This window comes from Chenopodium album, chromosome 10, assembly GCF_948465745.1.
Source record: "Chenopodium album chromosome 10, dcCheAlbu1.1, whole genome shotgun sequence".
Lineage (NCBI taxonomy): Eukaryota > Viridiplantae > Streptophyta > Magnoliopsida > Caryophyllales > Amaranthaceae > Chenopodium > Chenopodium album.
In genome coordinates, this window is record NC_137843.1 from 22,713,724 (window position 1) to 22,731,437 (window position 17,714).

Genomic DNA, 17,714 nt, shown 5'->3' on the forward strand with positions numbered 1-17,714 from the left:
CTCCTTTTTATACGTTGAATACTTGCGCCTTGATTAATTTAGTTTCTCACTAAAGAAAGCAATTGGTCGTCCATCTTGGCTGAGGACTGCACCTATACCAACTCCCGAAGCATCACAATCTACCTCGAAAAGCTTATCAAAATTCAATAGGGCGAGAATTAGTGCATGGGTGATCATGATCTTTAATTTCTCAAAGCTTTGTTTAGCAGGGTCCACTCAAACTTCTCTTTCTTCAATACTTTAGTGAGCAGGGCGAGAATTAGTGCATTGGTGATCATGATCCATGAATCGCGGTAGAAAGATGCTAGACCATGAAAGCTGCGAACATCATGTATTCATTAAGGAATTGGCGAGGTGTTCATGGCTTCAACCTTGCTAGAATCCATCTCAATCCCATTGCTAGAGACACCATATGCAAGAAATATCACTTTGTCAATGAGAGAGTGACATTTCTTTAGACTGGCATACAACTTTTGTTCACGTAGAACTTGGAAAATTTGTTGTAGATGATCCATATGCTCTTCTGAACTTCGATTGTTAACAAGGATATCATCAAAGTAAACAACTAAGAACTTGCTCCCAGGAGGAGACAGAGAGAGGAAGAGATACAGAAGGTGTGGGGAAGAGATGACCACGGAGGAGAGAGAGAGAGAAAATAAGGGGGAAAATGTAGCTTCTTTTGAACTTTAATTTGACAGAAAAATAAAAGGAAAACAATGATGAACATGGAGGATAGGTATGAAGAGGAACACGGGAAGAAGAAGAGGAATTTGGGGAAAAGCTTATATATATATTTTTTTTTTACAGTTTTTCCATTAATGAATCATGTAATAAGGATCGTTAGATCATTTCATTCCACCATATTCCTTCTTATATTTCTCATTATAAGACCCTTCTCACCCTAAATCAATTTAGGGTCAAATGAGAACTTCCTTAAATCGAGAAGGATGAGAAGGATTTTATGTGCATAATTTTTGTACTAAATGTGCTTTTTTTTTTTAACTAAATGTGCATAAAAAAAATTGACCCAAATTCGGTGTGCATAAATTTTGAACAAATATGCACATTTTTTCAAAAAATATATTATTTTGAAAATCAGTTTTGCACATTTTGTAAAAAAATATGCACATTTAGTGAAAAACTTTGCACATTTCACCCTTCTCATTCTTCTCATTGGATCCCAATATAATATATATATCCTAACACATATAGTTGTCAAATATGAGAAAGTTAAGAATAAAAAGAGGAGGAAATTTGAATATTAAACCAAGATGAAGTGTCAAGGGATTTTTGGATATATTTGTGATCTAATGAGACGTGTTTTAAAATGAGAAGAACGAGAAGGATGAAATATGCAAAAGTATCACCAAATCAATCAATCAAAGCCTTAACCCCATAAGTGCATTCTCACTAGTGGGCACTTTTTTGGTTTCCCAATCTCTCTCTAACCACTTTCTCACTCCTCCTTCCCATGGCATTTTATTGGTCATATTTTTTCCCCACCAGTGGTAAAAAAACATAAATAAATATTCCCACCATCCTCTCTCCTACTTTTTACCATATACCCCTCCAATATTTCTCTTTCCTACACATCACTATATTAATATTTTTTGCTATACAATTGTTTAATTTTAATGTTAACTAAATTTTATACTTCCTCCGTTTCTTTTTAGTTGACACGTTTCTTTAGACACGTTTGCCAATGCACAAATTTAATCGTTAATATCTTTAATTACTGATGAGCACAAATTATAAAAAGTTGATATTTTGAAAATACACATTGTGACGAATCTCACAAGGTCCTACTTAACTATATTTTTCTTCACATAAAAATCACAAAGCATAGTCAAAGGGAGGTGTGTGAATAGTGCTAAAGTTAAAATGTGTCAACTAATAAAAGACGGAGGTAGTATTAATTAAATTATTTTTAACACCATCAAGTCTCAGTATACCTCCTGATGAAAATCCACCAGATGGAACATCTCCTTCAGCTTTACTTTCAGTCCTTGATCTATTTCCGGTTCCACTGGTATCCTCAACGTCCTCAGTAGCACCTATTGACTATCTTGTCTTTCCTTAAGTGACAATGCCCATATAATCTTTGTCCTCCAATTTGGGTCATTCTTTATCATTTCCTAAGCGTAGGGAAAAACAAAATTGTGTGGAAGTTTGGCAGAAATAAAGAACAATTTTGAGGCCTTTTGAATTCGATCAACTTCCTTGAAACCACTTCCGGTTAATGAGCTTCATCGTAGCAACTTGTCCATAGAAATACATCTGCCGCCATCCTTCTCCAACGGTTCTCTAAGCTCTTCGCATTTCTTGGTGGTAGTATTTCTGGCTTCTTAGCTTGAACTATGTCATATGCCGTAGAAATTTGTCGCCAAAGTTCAGCTGCTTTCATGCTCGTACCCGTTATTGCATTTTCACTATATTTTAAATGTAGCCAAATAAGAGCTTCATCTTCTGCTACTGACCAAATATGAATAGCTTTAGTGAGTCGTTGGTTAGAGGTCACTAACATTCTTTGAGTCAACCAGGGGTATTCAGGTGTCTCCGGCACATTTTCTTCTTGGCTATCATTGTATTGAGGATTACTTCCTTGGTAAACAGGATGTGATTGCTCATAGTAAGTGTTTTGTTGATGTATTTGTTGTTTAGGAGGATTTTGCAAAGAGGTGTTGCTCATTTTTGTAGGATGAGTTGAAATTGAGGTTGATTGATGAAATTTTCATCAAAATCATTACAATTTTGAGTAAGTAAAGAGTAAAAGAGGTTATTGGGATCCATCTCTAATTTTTAATTATTTTTTCAAACAAAAAAAATTATGAAAATTGGATGATTAAGTAGAAATTGAGAGAATAGGAAATATAACAAAATCATGTGAATTGTGGAAATTATAAAAATATAACAAAATGGGTCTCTATTTATAGAGAAAAATTAATTTATAGTAATTGATATTATTTTTAATTTTTTTATAAGTTTTAAATCCTAAAAAGACCGTTGTAAAACTATTACTGTTACAATTTTCAACCTTATTTTCATTGGTGGTTGGTGACAGGGCCACGTATCAGTCCGTCATTGGCTAACTTGACGCGTCCAGTCAGCAAGTTTCAATAATTTTTGTTGTTGTTTTAAGTTAAACAAAGTGATGAGTTTTGAGAAGGGAGTGCGTTTGCCTTTCCTCAAAACGCATCACTGTGATGTTTTCCCAGTCAAATATTAAGCCATGTGGGGTACAATAAGTGGGGCTACAAGTTGTTTGTCATGAACTTTATTGTGCCCAAAGTATGAGGAGGAAAAAAAAAATACCCATGGGCATTTTAACTATTCCCCATTGATGTAGACCTTGGGCATTTTTTTTAAACCCAAATTTTCCCTATAGGCAAAAAAATGTCCACTAGTGAGAATGCTCTAGAAATTTTTTCACTTAATATGCATATTTTTTCACTAAATGTGCAAAATTGATTTCTAAACTAATATTTAATTTTCCGAAAAATCAGAAATTATGCACATTAATACATTATGCTCAAAATTTATGCACATCGAATTCTGGTCAAAATTTCTTTTACACATTTAGTTCAAAAAAATACTAAATGTGCAAAATTGATTATTTTTGAAATAATATTTAATTTTCCGAAAAATTAGAAATTGTGCACATTAATACATTATGCTCAAAATTAATGCACAACGAATTCGGGTCAAAATTTCTTTTGCACATTTAGTTCAAAAAATACTAAATGTGCAAAACTGATTTTGAACTAATATTTAATTTTCTGAAAAATCAGAAATTGTGCACATTATGTTCAAATTTATGCATATCGAATTTGGGTTAAATTTTCCTTTCCACATTTAGTTCAAAAAATATGTAAGTTTAGTACAAAAAATATGCACAAATCCTTCTATATTAAGGACCTTCTCATTTAATCCTAAATAAGGTTCGGATCCAATGAGAAGGATGAGAAGAAATCTTGACCATGTAATTTAATCCAATGATCAAATTTCATCTTTGTAAAATTATGCACATTTAGTACAAAAAATCTGCAAAATTAGTTTGAAAATTATGTACATTTACTTTCCAGTTTTATATTAACTTTATCTCCTCCTTGACATTTCTCTTTAATAGATTAATCTTCATTCTTTTATCTTCTTCTCTCCCTCCTAAAAATTATGCAGAGAGAGTGAAGAAAAAGGAGAAGAGAGTGAAGAAAGGATAATAAGGGTAGTTATGTATTTTAATTAATACCCCAAAATAATCCTAACCCATACCAAACAAGAAAATAAAGAGTACAATATTTTTATTCTTATTTCACATTCTCACCTATTAATTCCACCTTGTTATCCCAATTGATCTCATTCCTTATACCAAATGCCTCGTAAAAGTTTGCTATAAAACTGGGAATCATTTTGAAAAATTAGGGGAATAAACACCATTAATGAGCATGGGGAACACCTTATATTATCATAATGATCTATAGGCCTGCCCTAATTAGTTTATAGTTCTCGTTTTAGCCTTAGGTTCTCACCACACATGATGTCAATTCCATATACTATGTATATATAATTGTTAGCCAAAAATAATTAACAAAAGATACCATACATGCCTCTTGACAACATTAGAAAACCTTGAGACTTTATGATTGTATTTGCCCACTCAAAATAACAGGAATTAGTTATGGTCCCGATGATTACTGCAGCAACCGTGTCCTTGTCATTATAATTTTCAAGTGCCAAAGTTCCCATTGTATCATTTACCTAATTAACAACAAATTAAAAAAAAATATAATCTTCAATACATATCTAGGAAAACATCACTGAAGCACATGGTGTGAAAGTTGAAGACCTATATTCTAAACGACGAGTAGCTTAGAAAATTAAACAAATACATGAGCCATAAAAGATAAGCTTACCAAGACATCAATATGCATATCTAGGCCCTGTCTAGACATTGCTTGATACAAAAATTCATAGACATCGTTCCCAACCTGGGAGATACAACAAGCAATTACAAAGACAGTATAAAATATAAAAGAACATTTCATTAACCATAACCTAAGTACAAAAAAAGAAAGATGTCCATTATTTACAACCAAACTTTAATCTTTTATATTGACATTATAGTTACAGAGGTGGCAAATTAATGTATAGGCCTCCCAAAATTTTATACACTGGTAAAAATTAGACTCCTTACAATAAGTACGCTTTAACATTCACTTTATAGTGCTTTATTTAAGTCAAGACAAGCATAGCACAAACACACAAAGAATAAAAACGATTACAAAAATCTATCACTTCATCTGGAAAAGAAACTAGCTATATAAAGCAAACAATGCACGCTCACACAGAGTCACTGACCATGTCATGAATGGAAAACACTTTCGTCCAATTCATCAAAGTTCTAGAAGACATTGAAGTTTTCTTCAGAGGAAAAGAAAAGGTAAAGCCAAGTTCCCTTCTTGAGGTAGGAAAAATATCTAAATCCTTCTCACTCTCTTGATCGAAAAATTTCTTTAGAATAGTCGCAATGAAATCAAACAGATCTTGTCATAAAAACAATCAAATTTTAAATACGACTTAACTCTATAAAAACAATCAGATAAGAGTACACTACAAAGAAAGAAAGTGAGCAATCTCACTGAAGCTAGTCATTAAATGCTCAGGGATTGACTTACTTTCAACATCTTGTCTAATGATATCGGATCTTTGTCCTCCTAGCTGAACCCGCAAGACCCTTAAATTATTGCCTCCAAGATCTAGTGCATAATACATTCCCTTCTCACTCCTAAGGAAAAAATTGCTAGTAATCTATTGAGTGTATAAGACAGTAACAAAAAGACAATTACAACTTTTTACTTTTTGTCAAAATTTAAGTGGATAAAGTTTTTTTATTTGAAAAATCAAACCTAGGTAGTAGCTACATCAATGTTTTCACTCCAATGATAAGAGCATGCACAATGGTTGTGCATAAGGACTCGATAGCAATTTCTAAATTATTGCTAGCTACATGCTAGCCATTGTGGAGGTACAACCTCTTGTAGCTAAGCCAAACTACATAGCTCTATAGAGCTATGTAGTTTCGCTCCACCCAATGCTATTATATTTATTTGTTTAATATATTTTATGTATTTGTTAATATATTTATTTATTTTATGTCATCATGTGGGACATAATAAAATTACAAAAAAAAAGTAGCTTGTCATTGTAGAGGATGTAGCTTAAATCATGTAGCTTGAGAAATAATAATGTGGCAACCCTTAGCTACATGTATATGTAGTTAAGTTGTTAATTTAAGATTATTATAGAAACTCTCCCCACAAAAACCCAAAAGCTCTGTTCTCTCTCCTCAACCCCTTAAAACCCTACCCCTGCTAACCCTAGGAACTCGCCGGAGTTCCGGGGTCGCGGCCGGACTCCAGCGAGCCTCCTCCTCTATTTCTCTTTTTCTCTTCTTCTTGTCCTTTCTTCTCCCTTTACCCCTCCTCCTTCGAGCTTCTTCATTAGTTAACCACCTTATCGCTCCCGCCATCCATCTCGGCCTGCTACTGTCGCCAGAGTTTGGTCATGACTTCGGCGAGCCTCCTCCTCTTTTTCTCTTCTTCTTGTCCTTACTTCTCCCTTTTCCCTCCTCTATTAAGCGTCTTTAATTTCTCACATTATAAAAGTCGACGCCCTCACCTTCTCAAGTTTAATTCTTCTAGTTTGAAGGTGTTTGTGTGAGCTATCCCTATTAAAGAAGTTTCGAGGTGAGTAATTCCGAACGTCGGACTCCGTCACCTTCCCCACCTTAGCGTGCATGGAAGGATATCATTTAAAGGGTCTCTCAGCCGGCAAAACAAGTCCTAAGGACTAGGCCTAACGCTGCCGTCATAGGTCATTAGTAAGTTTGACCGTGACGGAAACGGTAAAGTTAGGGATAGGGTTTCGTGGGTCCTTGCACTGGAGGGCTAGGCGTAACGCCGCCGTCAAGAGAAGTTCGTGACGGAAATGGTGAAGTTAGGGCTTTGGTTTCAAGGTTCCTTGTGTTCGTGGGTTCTTGTTCTTGTGTTCGTGGTTTCGGGTTTTCGGTTTGGACGGTGCTCTCCTCTGGTTTGTTCTCTTTCCTAAGTATGTTTTTTGTTGCTAATTATCAGAGTTTACTTGTCTTAGTTTGTTTTATGTTATTTTTTAGCCCCCTTTGGTTGTTTTCCGGGCTATTGAGTTGTTTTGGCTATAGTATTTTGGATGGTTGTGTGTGCAGAGGGAGTTAGGATCCTTTGTTAAGGATTTTTGTGTGGTTAGAGCAATAAGAGAGTTTACAGGTATGGTTGTTGGGGGTTTGAACAAGAAGTTGGCCTTGGCTAAGGTGAAGTGTGTATTTTGTTGGAGTGGCATTGGTTTGGTTTCTTTTCCCTTGGCTGTAATGATTCTTGGGATCATTACTCTTGAAATTTATTATCTGAAGCAGTCGCACAAATTTTATTTTGGGGTTTCTCGAGCCTCAACGTTGTCAAAGCTTTCTTGCCAACAAGGAAAGCTATTGATTGGGAGGTCACTAGTTCAAGTGACCCGTTTGATGACCTTACTTGGTGATGTATTGATCCCGCCAGGTAAGGATAAGCTAGCCATGGTCCAATAGTTTTGATTCTCTCTATTGCTCTCTTTATGGTGTGTAGTATGTTTTTGCTCCTTAGTTTGTAAGGAGTCACTAATCTGCGACTTGTCCGGCCAATTCAAGTTTAATTTTATTTTTAATGTCAAAAGTTGTTGTAAAGGCTTAAGTGTTCAAAGCCATGCTTTAAGTTTTAGTTCTTGTTCTGTATTTTGTAAACTCTGATTTTATAAATACATTTGCTATTGTCAAAAAAAAAAAAAAAAAAAAAAAAAAAAAAAAAAAAGATATTGTAGCTGAAATCATGTAGCTTGGGGATTAATGATGTGGCAAATTAAAGCTACATGTACATGTAGCTAGCCATTATAGATGCGTACCGTACACCCAACTAACCTAAGGTTAGTTTTTCTCTTCATTTCATGATTAAATGAAAAACTATCATCAAAATGAGAAAAAAATACTCATAGGTGCCCCGGTGTATATAACAACCTGTCCAAAAAATTCATTTTCAAACAAAAACATCAAATTAATTAACCAACCCTGTTAAAATAAGTAAAATTAACAACACATTTCATAAAAAAAAAAATAAAAACACAAAAATTGAAACTAAATACTTTTGACTTTTAAATATGTGCAATAAAGAAATATCTATGTTAAATAAAACTTTTTTGTTGCATATAATAATTAGAAATGTAAATAGTGCTTGTCTAAAAAAAGAAATAAGAAACGTAGATAGTATGTATGATTGATTGATACTCAATGGGAAGTTTATTAACAAATGTGAGCCATATTTCGAGCCTAGAGCCACCTTAGAGACTAAACCACCTCGCATCTCAACAACCATAGCATCAACAACTTGCTTTAGTCTACTAACAGGGGTCCCACAAGCCTCTTCTAATTCCTTCAAAACACCAGCAACTCTCTTCTACTTTCTCCAATATCTTACCTGCTTCCCGACCACCGCCGCCACCGCCATTCCCGCGGCCAAGCTAAACCCCACCTTTCCCATTACTCTCTTACTCTCTCCTCTTTATTACTCGTAATACCTTTTTTTTTATATCCCAATTTAAAGAAGCCTTCTTTCTCAATTTTCCACCTCCCAAAAGGCTCAAACGACGTCGTTTTTTAACTGAGTCGACCTAAAACACGTCGTTTCGAAGTGGTATTAGTTTTCTTTAAAGGGGAAAAAATGTTCGTATTAGTTAGTTTTCATTGGATTCGCCGTTAAGATGCACACCACCTTCTCGACAAAATGTTCAATAGAGAGAAAATTAAAATAAATTGGAGATAGAAATAAAGAGAAAGAAAAAAAAGCGTTTACTCTTTTTTTTTCTTTTTTTTTTGAAGAAACAAAAGCGCTTACTCTTCTATACACTACATTTTGCATATTTTATTGTCAACCAAGTCAAGTAAATGAAGGCTTGGCAGATGATAGCAGAGTAGGCATTGTAGCACCCTTTAAAGAAGGAAAAGAAATGGAAAAATGGGGAAAGAACACGTGTATCAAACTATCAACACCTTTCATTTTTCATCATTTAGGCGAGGGCTATTAATGAGCCGATCCTTCTCGGTCAAAGCTCTGCTTGAGTTTGGATTCGGGTCGAAATTAAACAATACGATACACGAGTAAGATCGGCTATAAATACTTCGTGTGGTATACTCCCTCTGTATTTTAATTAAGTGTTACATTTACCAAATGCGCCCGTGTTTTAGTAAGTGTTATACTTCCTTTTATGGCAAAAAAATAAATTTTAATATTATATCTCTCTCCTCTTTTGGTCCCTACTCAAATCCGCTACTTTTTTTTTTTGTTTCTTTCCTTTCACATTCATTACTTTTCAGTAAATTATTAACCCCACTATCTTTCTTTTACAATTTTTTATTACTCCTATTACCCCACTTACCTCCTATTTTATTTAAGTCAATGAAATTTTCTAAAATTATGTGTCTGTCAAACTGTAACACTTATTAAAACACGGAGGGAGTATGTTTTTACACAATTAAATAAAGTGAGTTAAGCATATAACAAGTGATCAAGTTTTTGTAATTTTCACCCTTTGGTGATCAAGTTTTTTTTGTCACTGCAGACGTCGTTTGAAATGCGCCTACGTAAACATGTGAATATGCTTGGCACTCATAGGAAGTGGGAATTGACATTATATGATTAGGGACAAAGCAAAGTAGGGAGCCGCCAACAAGTTTTTAAGGAACTTGTAAACCGTTCACGGATCATAAAAGGCAACCACGAATAAAGGGAAAACGAAAGGCAACAACGATTGACCCGTGAAGGTTACACCCCATTCATAATCCATGAGATTACTAACTCCATATGGCTCGGAACCACGAAAGGAGGATCGGGGATGATGGTACGAAATGAGTCATGGAGCCACATTCGCTCGTATTGGCCTCTACTTGATTTTTATTGTGAAAAGTATTTCTAGCGATCTCAAAGGCATGCAAAAAAAGATTCAATTTGCTCCAAAATAACATTAGGCTAAATTGGTTGAATATTAATACAACATATAATTCTAAAATATCGTGATCCCTTGATTAAACAACAAGATTAAAAAGGATTCTAAATCGGTTGTCCAAATTATCTTATTAGTTGTGATTTTCAATTACATATTCCCTTACATGTAATATGGTGATCATAATAACAATAGAATAAACATTAATATTGGAAGCAATTCAACAATAATATTGTTAGTCGAATCAAATAATAATAAACCTTATCATGATACTAGCAACAAGAATAATAATAAGAGTAATTAAGTGATTAATTATTCACTTTCCGTGTTTCCTTGAATTGCTACATCATGAATAAACTGTTGGTAACTTCAATAAAAATATAAATCAAATTAAAACAATTAAATAAAAAGAGAGTTGATTTGGTACAAACCCTCTATTAATTATACATTTCATGCCATGGTTTAAGTATAGAATTTCGGGTATTGTAAGGACTCCTTGGAGTGCTTAGGGGAAGTATTATGGAAGAATATGGAGGCTAGTGTTTAGGCTAAAAAGGGAAGAGAATGATTTTGTGATCAAGATTGTTGATGATTGAAAAAGGGGTGATATGACTTCTATTTATAAAGAAAAAACAAGAGTCGAAGAATTAAGATAAAATCCAAATTCGAATCGGAATAAAACTCTTGATAGGCAGCAGTTTTTGCGGTTTTTGTTTTTATCATATCTTTTGATCCAGAAATTGGAATAAGATAAATAATATTTCGTTGGAAAGCTCTTGAAGTCTACTTTCTAACCCAATTGAAATCAGATTAAAATAGTTTGTAGAATAAACGATATGACCGAAATAGTGGGACGGTGTTAATTATGGATAGAGTTTCGTATTTCTTTTATATCTTTTTCGTTATGGCTCGGAATTAATATTATAATATATCATTAAAAAGATAATTTCAATAGCTATCCAACCATATAAGATTTAGATAAAAAAAATATGAGGCATGAAAATCATATCTGACTATCTTTGAACGTCTTTTAATTCGGATACAATTAGGATTTTCAAAAAGAGGAGTTTTATTCAATTTCAAACTCTTTAATTTTATCTTTTAAAAAAGGATAATTAAGATATTTTAGAAACTTATAGAAGCTTCTAATTAATCCTAAAGAACCATCCAACTATTCAATCATTGGACCCATATTATGGACTAAAATAAACTGATCTAAACATTTTTATGAAAAGACATGAAATGAATGATTTTAAGGGACACGAAATGAATTATTTTGGGTTTAAAGGCACAAAAAGAGGAAAATAAGTTATGGTTTGGAGAAATAGGATAGGAATTGGGTTGGTTTATGAAATGTATTGGGATTGAATATGGATTTAAGAACTCTAAGATTAAATACTCAACCCGACCAATAATGGCGGTGAAAGGTTGTTTATCATCGGGTTTGGTTTTGGGGAAACATTTTTAGGTGTCTACAGAAGCCTCCACTTTGACTGAGTTTGTAAAAACGTCAGTTTTGAAAAAGATAGTCAAAGTAGTTGATTAGGACGGAGAATGAATTAAGACGTTCTGCGATCCTAAATCACTCTATATACGCCGATACCTGCAGAAAAATTTTAGTTCTACAAATAAAAAGAGAAGGGATATAATGCTTATCTGACACTGTAGGAGTCGTTTGAAGCGCGCCTATGTTAAAGCATGTTGTGAATATGCTTGACACTCTTAGGAAGTGAGAATTAACATATAAAATTAGGAACAAGGAAAGTAGAGAGCCGTCAATAAGTTTTTAAGGAACTTGTAAACCGTTCACGGATCATTAAAAGGCAACCACGAATAAAGAGACAACGATAGGCAACAACGATTAACCCGTGAAGGTTACACCCCATTCATAATCCATTAGATTACTTACTCCATATGGTTCGGAACCACAAAAAGAGGATCGGGGATGATGGTACGAAGTGAGTCATGGAGTCACATTCGCCCGTATTGGCCTCTAATCGATTCTTATATTGAAAAATATTTCCTGCGATCTCAAAGGCATGCAACAAAGATTCAATTCGCTCCATACTATTATTAAGCTAAATTGGTTGAATATTAATGCAACACATAATTCTAAAATACTAGTGATCACTTTAATTAATAACAAGATTAAAAAGGAACCTAAACCGGTTGTCCAAATTATCTTATTACGCGTGATATTCAATTACATATTCCCTTTAAACATGCAATATGGTGATCAATAAATATAATAAAATTAACATTAATATTGGAAGCAATTTAACAATAATAATGTTAGTCAAATCAAATAATAATAAACCTAATCATGATACTAGCAATAATGAATAAAATAAGTAATTAAATTAATTAATTACTCACATTCTGCGCGTTCCTTTAAATTGCTACATCATGATTAAATTGTTAGTAAATTTAATAAAAATATAAATCGAATGGAAATTAAATTAAATAAAAGTAGAGTTGATGTGGTCGAATCCTTAGTTAATTCTACCTTTTACACCTTGGTGTAAGGACAGAACCTCAAGTCAAGAATGGACTCCTTGGAGTGCCTAGGGTGTATTATGGAAGAATAGGGGAGGCTAGTGTTTAGGCTAAAGAGGAGAAGAGAATAATTTTGTGATCAAGCTTGTTGATGATCGAGAAAGGGGTGATATGACTCCTATTTATAAAGAAAAAAGAAGGGTCGAAGAATTAAGATAAAATCTGAATTCGAATCGGAATAAAACTCTTGCGATAGGCAACAGTTTTTGCGGTTTTTGTTTTTATCATATGTTTTGATCTAGAAATCAGAATAAGATAAATAATATGTCGTTGGAAAGAACTTGAAGTCTACTTTCTAACCCAATTGAAATTAGATTAAAATAGTTTGTGGAATAAAATATATGGCCGAAATAGTGGGACGGTGTCAGTTTTGGATAGAGTTTTGTATTTCTTTTATATCTTGTTCGTTCTAGCTCGGAATTAATATTATAATATATCATTGAAAATATAATTCCAAGGGATATCCAACCATATACGATTTATATAAAAACTATGAGGCACGAAATTCATATATGACTATCTTTGAATGTCTTTCAATTCGAATAGAATTAGGACTTTCAAAAAGAGGAGTTTTATTCAATTTTAAACTCTTTAATCTTATCTTTTCATAAAGGATAATTAAGAAATTTTAGAAACTTATAGAAGCTTCCTATTAATCCTAATTGGTTTAGGAATAGGATTAAATCCTTTGGACCCTCCAAATGATCTGTGAGTTGTAGGTAAGGTGAACTTAGGTTCGTTTTAGGCTCAGTTTAGTATTTTGGCCATAACTTATTCGTTATAACTCGGATTTGGGCTTATAATATATCGTTGGAAATCCCTTTTAAAACCCTATCAAACTATTCAATCATTTGACCCAGACTATGGATCAAAATAAACTGGTCTAAACATTTTTATAAAAAGGACACGAAATGAATGATTTTTAGAGACACAAAATGAATGATTTTAAGAGACACGAAATGAATTATTTTAGGTTTAAAGGCACGAAAAGAAGGAAAATAAGTTATGGTTTGGGGAAACGGGATAGGAATTGGGTTGGTTCATGAAATATATTGGGATTGAATATGAATTTAAGCACTCCAAGATTAAATACTCAACCCGACCAATAATGGCGATGAAAGGTTTTTCATCATCGGGTTTGGTTTTGGGGAGACATTTTTATGTGTCTACAGAAGCCCCCACTTTGACTGGGTTTGTAGAAACATCAGTTTTTAAAACGATAGTCAATGTAGTCGATAGGGAAGGAGAATGATTCTGCGATCCTAAATCACACTTTATATGCCGATACCTGCAGAAAACGTTAGTAGCACAGATAAAAGAGTAAGATAGAATGCTTATCTATCACTAGTGTATCGGTGGCAAATATGTTCGATAGCATCTAACACCAATGTATCGGTGGCAAATGAATTTGGTAGCTTCTAACACCAGTGTATCGATGGAAAATGAGTTCGGTAGCTTTATATGCTTGAAGAAATCCACCAGATGAAGATTGTTGTGTTATAATCGCTGACTTCTTCGCCTTGAGAGATGGCAGCGACCGACAATTTTCCATGCTTGAGGAAAAACTTGTCTGATGATGAGATTGCAAGTTTCTGTTCATCGAGAACCTTACGTCGTGAATCGTCTTCGCTTGGGAGATGATCATTAAACATGATGATGGTTCGATTGTCCCCGAACGTGGCCTGTAGATGGTTAGATTGTCCCCGAACGTGGGTTGTAGATGGTTCGCTTGTCCCCGAATGTGGGCTGTATATGGTTCGCTTGTCCCCGAACATGGGCTGTAGATGGTTTGATTGTCCCCGAATGTGGGTTGTAGATTGTTCGCTTGTACCCAAACGTAGGTTGTAGATGGTTCGATTGTCCCCGAATGTGGGTTGTAGATGGTTCGCTTGTCCCCGAACGTGGGTTGTAAATTGTTCGCTTATCCCCGAACATGGGATGTAATTGGTTCGCTTGTCCCCAAACGTAGGCTGTAAATGAGACCTGTAAAATGAAATTTGCCAAGGGCCTTGTATAGACTGTGATTGACTTGGCCAACTGACTTAACCAAACTTGACTTGACATGACATGACATGTGTATGAGTTGTGATTGTGTGTGTATGTGTATGATTTGAGTGTGTGCAGACACAAGCAACTGACAATGCAAAAAGCAAAAAATTTCCGTTATTTTTGTCATGAGTGGAGGGTACCGACTTTCTCCCGAAAAAGAAATACGTGAAAAATAAGTTTTGTTTTTGAACTTCCCTCAATGAGAAAATTTTGAAAATGTTTTTGAACTTCCCCAAAAGAAAAGACATGAAAAAGGGAAGAAGTTTTAAACTTCCTTGTCAAGCTAATAGAGAAAAGCAAGGTAAATCGCATGAATATTCTATTTGTCGAATTGAATTGCTTTTCTTGAATATAATGTATGCATGATGAATGTTCTTAGGCCAGGAGGCTAAGGAAAATTACATTATGTGACACAATAGATGAATGAACTTAGGTCATGAAGCTAAGCATCATATATAGTGTAAAGAAACAATCTTGAACGTCACTTAGGTCTGGAAACTAAGCACGTATATAGATGAAGTGATTATTGCATAAAAAAAGTTTCTTAGGTCGAGGAGCTAAGCACGATATGATTTGTATGATGACAAATCATTGATATATAAATGCTGTTAAGCTCATTATGCGATGTGTGAAATAATGAACATTGCTCAGGTCAGGAAACTAAGCAAGTATACAATGTTTCTTCTAATGAATGTTGTCTTACAAGATGATGAAGCATGCATGGTAGGGAAGCAAGATTTCATGTTAAAGGTTCCAAAGGAAGGACGATATGGCTATGTATGTGTGAATGTGATACTAAGGCTTGCTGCAAAGGTTGTGGTGATGGAAATAGATTTGAGAAGAGTCAAACATGATGACTCTTTAGGTTGGGTGAGCTAAGTGATGTGGGTTCAATCCCCTAAGTCTAGCTCTATATGGGTAAGGATAGTCATTGGAAATGACTCGATCATGTGTAGATATGAATATGAATGTGGCCGCACCTCGATGTGAAGTTGCCTACATATCCGTTAGGAATCAGGCCGAACGTAGCTCTAACCGAACTTTGCACAAGTTTATGTACACCTCAAAGAGGTCTTTCAAGGGTTGTAATGTGGTTAAGCTGATGGTTTAAGGAAGAAAGGGGTAAAAGGCTCAATTGTGTATTTGAAAATTTGAATTTTGCAAGTTTATTTTCAACATTTTTTTTTAATTTTTTTTTATTCTTTTGATTCAATGTGGGCAATCTCAGATCATGCGTTCCATCACTCACTTAGAATTCATGTTTCTCAGGCACAGTATCAAGCACTCGATGAGAGACACAATTTGAGACGTGTTCATATCAAAGACATTGGAACACTTGCCCTTAGACATTGTTTTATTATTGCTTTGCTGCTTTTTTTTTTTTTAAATGCTACACAAATTTCACACTTTTCCATCCCAGGGTTAGGTGAATGTGGGTTGAATAAATAAGGTCAATCGTTAGACGAGGCTCAAAGAAGTTGATGAAGAAATGGATATGTGATTGAATGGTTAATGGGGAATGACAAGGTTGCAAAGGTGCCTCAAATCATTGATGTACCTTATGTTTAGTTCGATAATTGATTTTTTTTAGAAAGACATGATCGATATATAAAGGAACAATACTCATAATATTTATGAAAATGGTGAATAAGCAAACACAATGATCAAATTACAGAAAGGGAAATCTATGCTAAACTTGAACTAGGGAAAGGGAAACTAATAAAAAGAAGAAATCATGAGATCTCGCGCGAAGGGCTCGCTGTGCGCCTTGTCTTCATTGCTGCTTGTCACTTCTTACCACCTTGAGGGACGAGAAGTTTGTTGGCATCTACTAAGTCTTGAATGGCGTCCTTCAAATTCCAGCATTGTTCGGTAGAGTGACCCCTTCCTTAATGGTACTTGCAATTGGCATTGGGATTCCATTTGGCGCTCCTTTCTTCAGGTTTTGGCTCTGGAAATGGGCCAATAGGTGTGATCAAGCCTTGACCGTAGAGGCGATCAAAGGTCGCATCATAAGTCATTCCTAAAGGAGTGTAAGTTCTCCTTTTCTTGGGCAATGGAGCATCAAGAGCTAACACTTCATTGATATCAACTTGGCTTATATTTTTGGCAGTATTTTCGTGCTTAGAAGACAAAGAAGAAGGAAGGTCGTTCTTCTTGTTTCCAAGTGTTGTTATTGTTACTACCAGCAGTCTTTATTAGCTCATCTTCGATGTTGATGCCGATATCATATACCGCTTAAAAAGTGTTCAATGGCAAAAATTTGAGATGTTGTCTGTACTTGTAAGTTACGTTCTGGATGAAGAGGCGAACCATCTCTCTTTCTTTGGGGGGATCTACCAAGAGTGCATTCGTTTCCCTCCACCTGTTCAAATAAGCGGTGAAGCCTTCATTCTCTTTTTGTTTGAGAATGGAGAGTTCACGTTCAGATGTTCTAGTTTGAATGTTACACTTATAATGATTCATGAAACTATCGGTGACATCTTGCCAAGTTGCAGTATGGTTGGCATCTAGGGAATAAAACCATTGTTGGTAAGCATGCTCTAAGGAGAGAGAGAACACCGTAGGGAAGAGTGTTAAGTCCAATCCCTTGAGAGTCATGGTTGTAGAGAACGCCTTCAAATGGAATATTGGATTGTCAGTAGGCTTGAACTTTGGAATATCAGCAGTGGAGAACTTTTCAAGGACCTTATCCTTCATATCCAAAGGAGTGGGAGGCAGTTCCACATAGGTGAAATCCTCAAAAATCTTGCTCACCTGCTCTTTCAATTTATCAAGGGTAGCAATAGTGACCTTGTTTTGCTCCATGGTGATGACCCTAGTGGTAAAGGTTTGCATCATGGTAGACAGTGCCTCAATGGATTTGTTGATGTTCTCAATATCTTCCTTAGTTGTCATTGGAACGAACTAAAAGTAGTTTGAAGGTGATAAGTAATGTGGAGATGGCGAGGTTCTCTTTGAACGCCTCTTAGATCTAAGAGATTGTTGCGGTAATGACTCGAATTGTATTAATCTACCCCTGCTCCTTGATTAAGTACTATTAAATAAAATAA

At 34.8% G+C, this 17,714-nt stretch overlaps 1 pseudogene; it reads right to left on the reverse strand.

Moving 5' to 3' along the window:
- Positions 1–4,581: 4,581 nt before the first annotated feature.
- LOC145565057 (hexokinase-3-like) lies at positions 4,582–8,597 on the reverse strand (annotated as a pseudogene).
- Between the last annotated feature and the right edge of the window lie 9,117 nt (positions 8,598–17,714).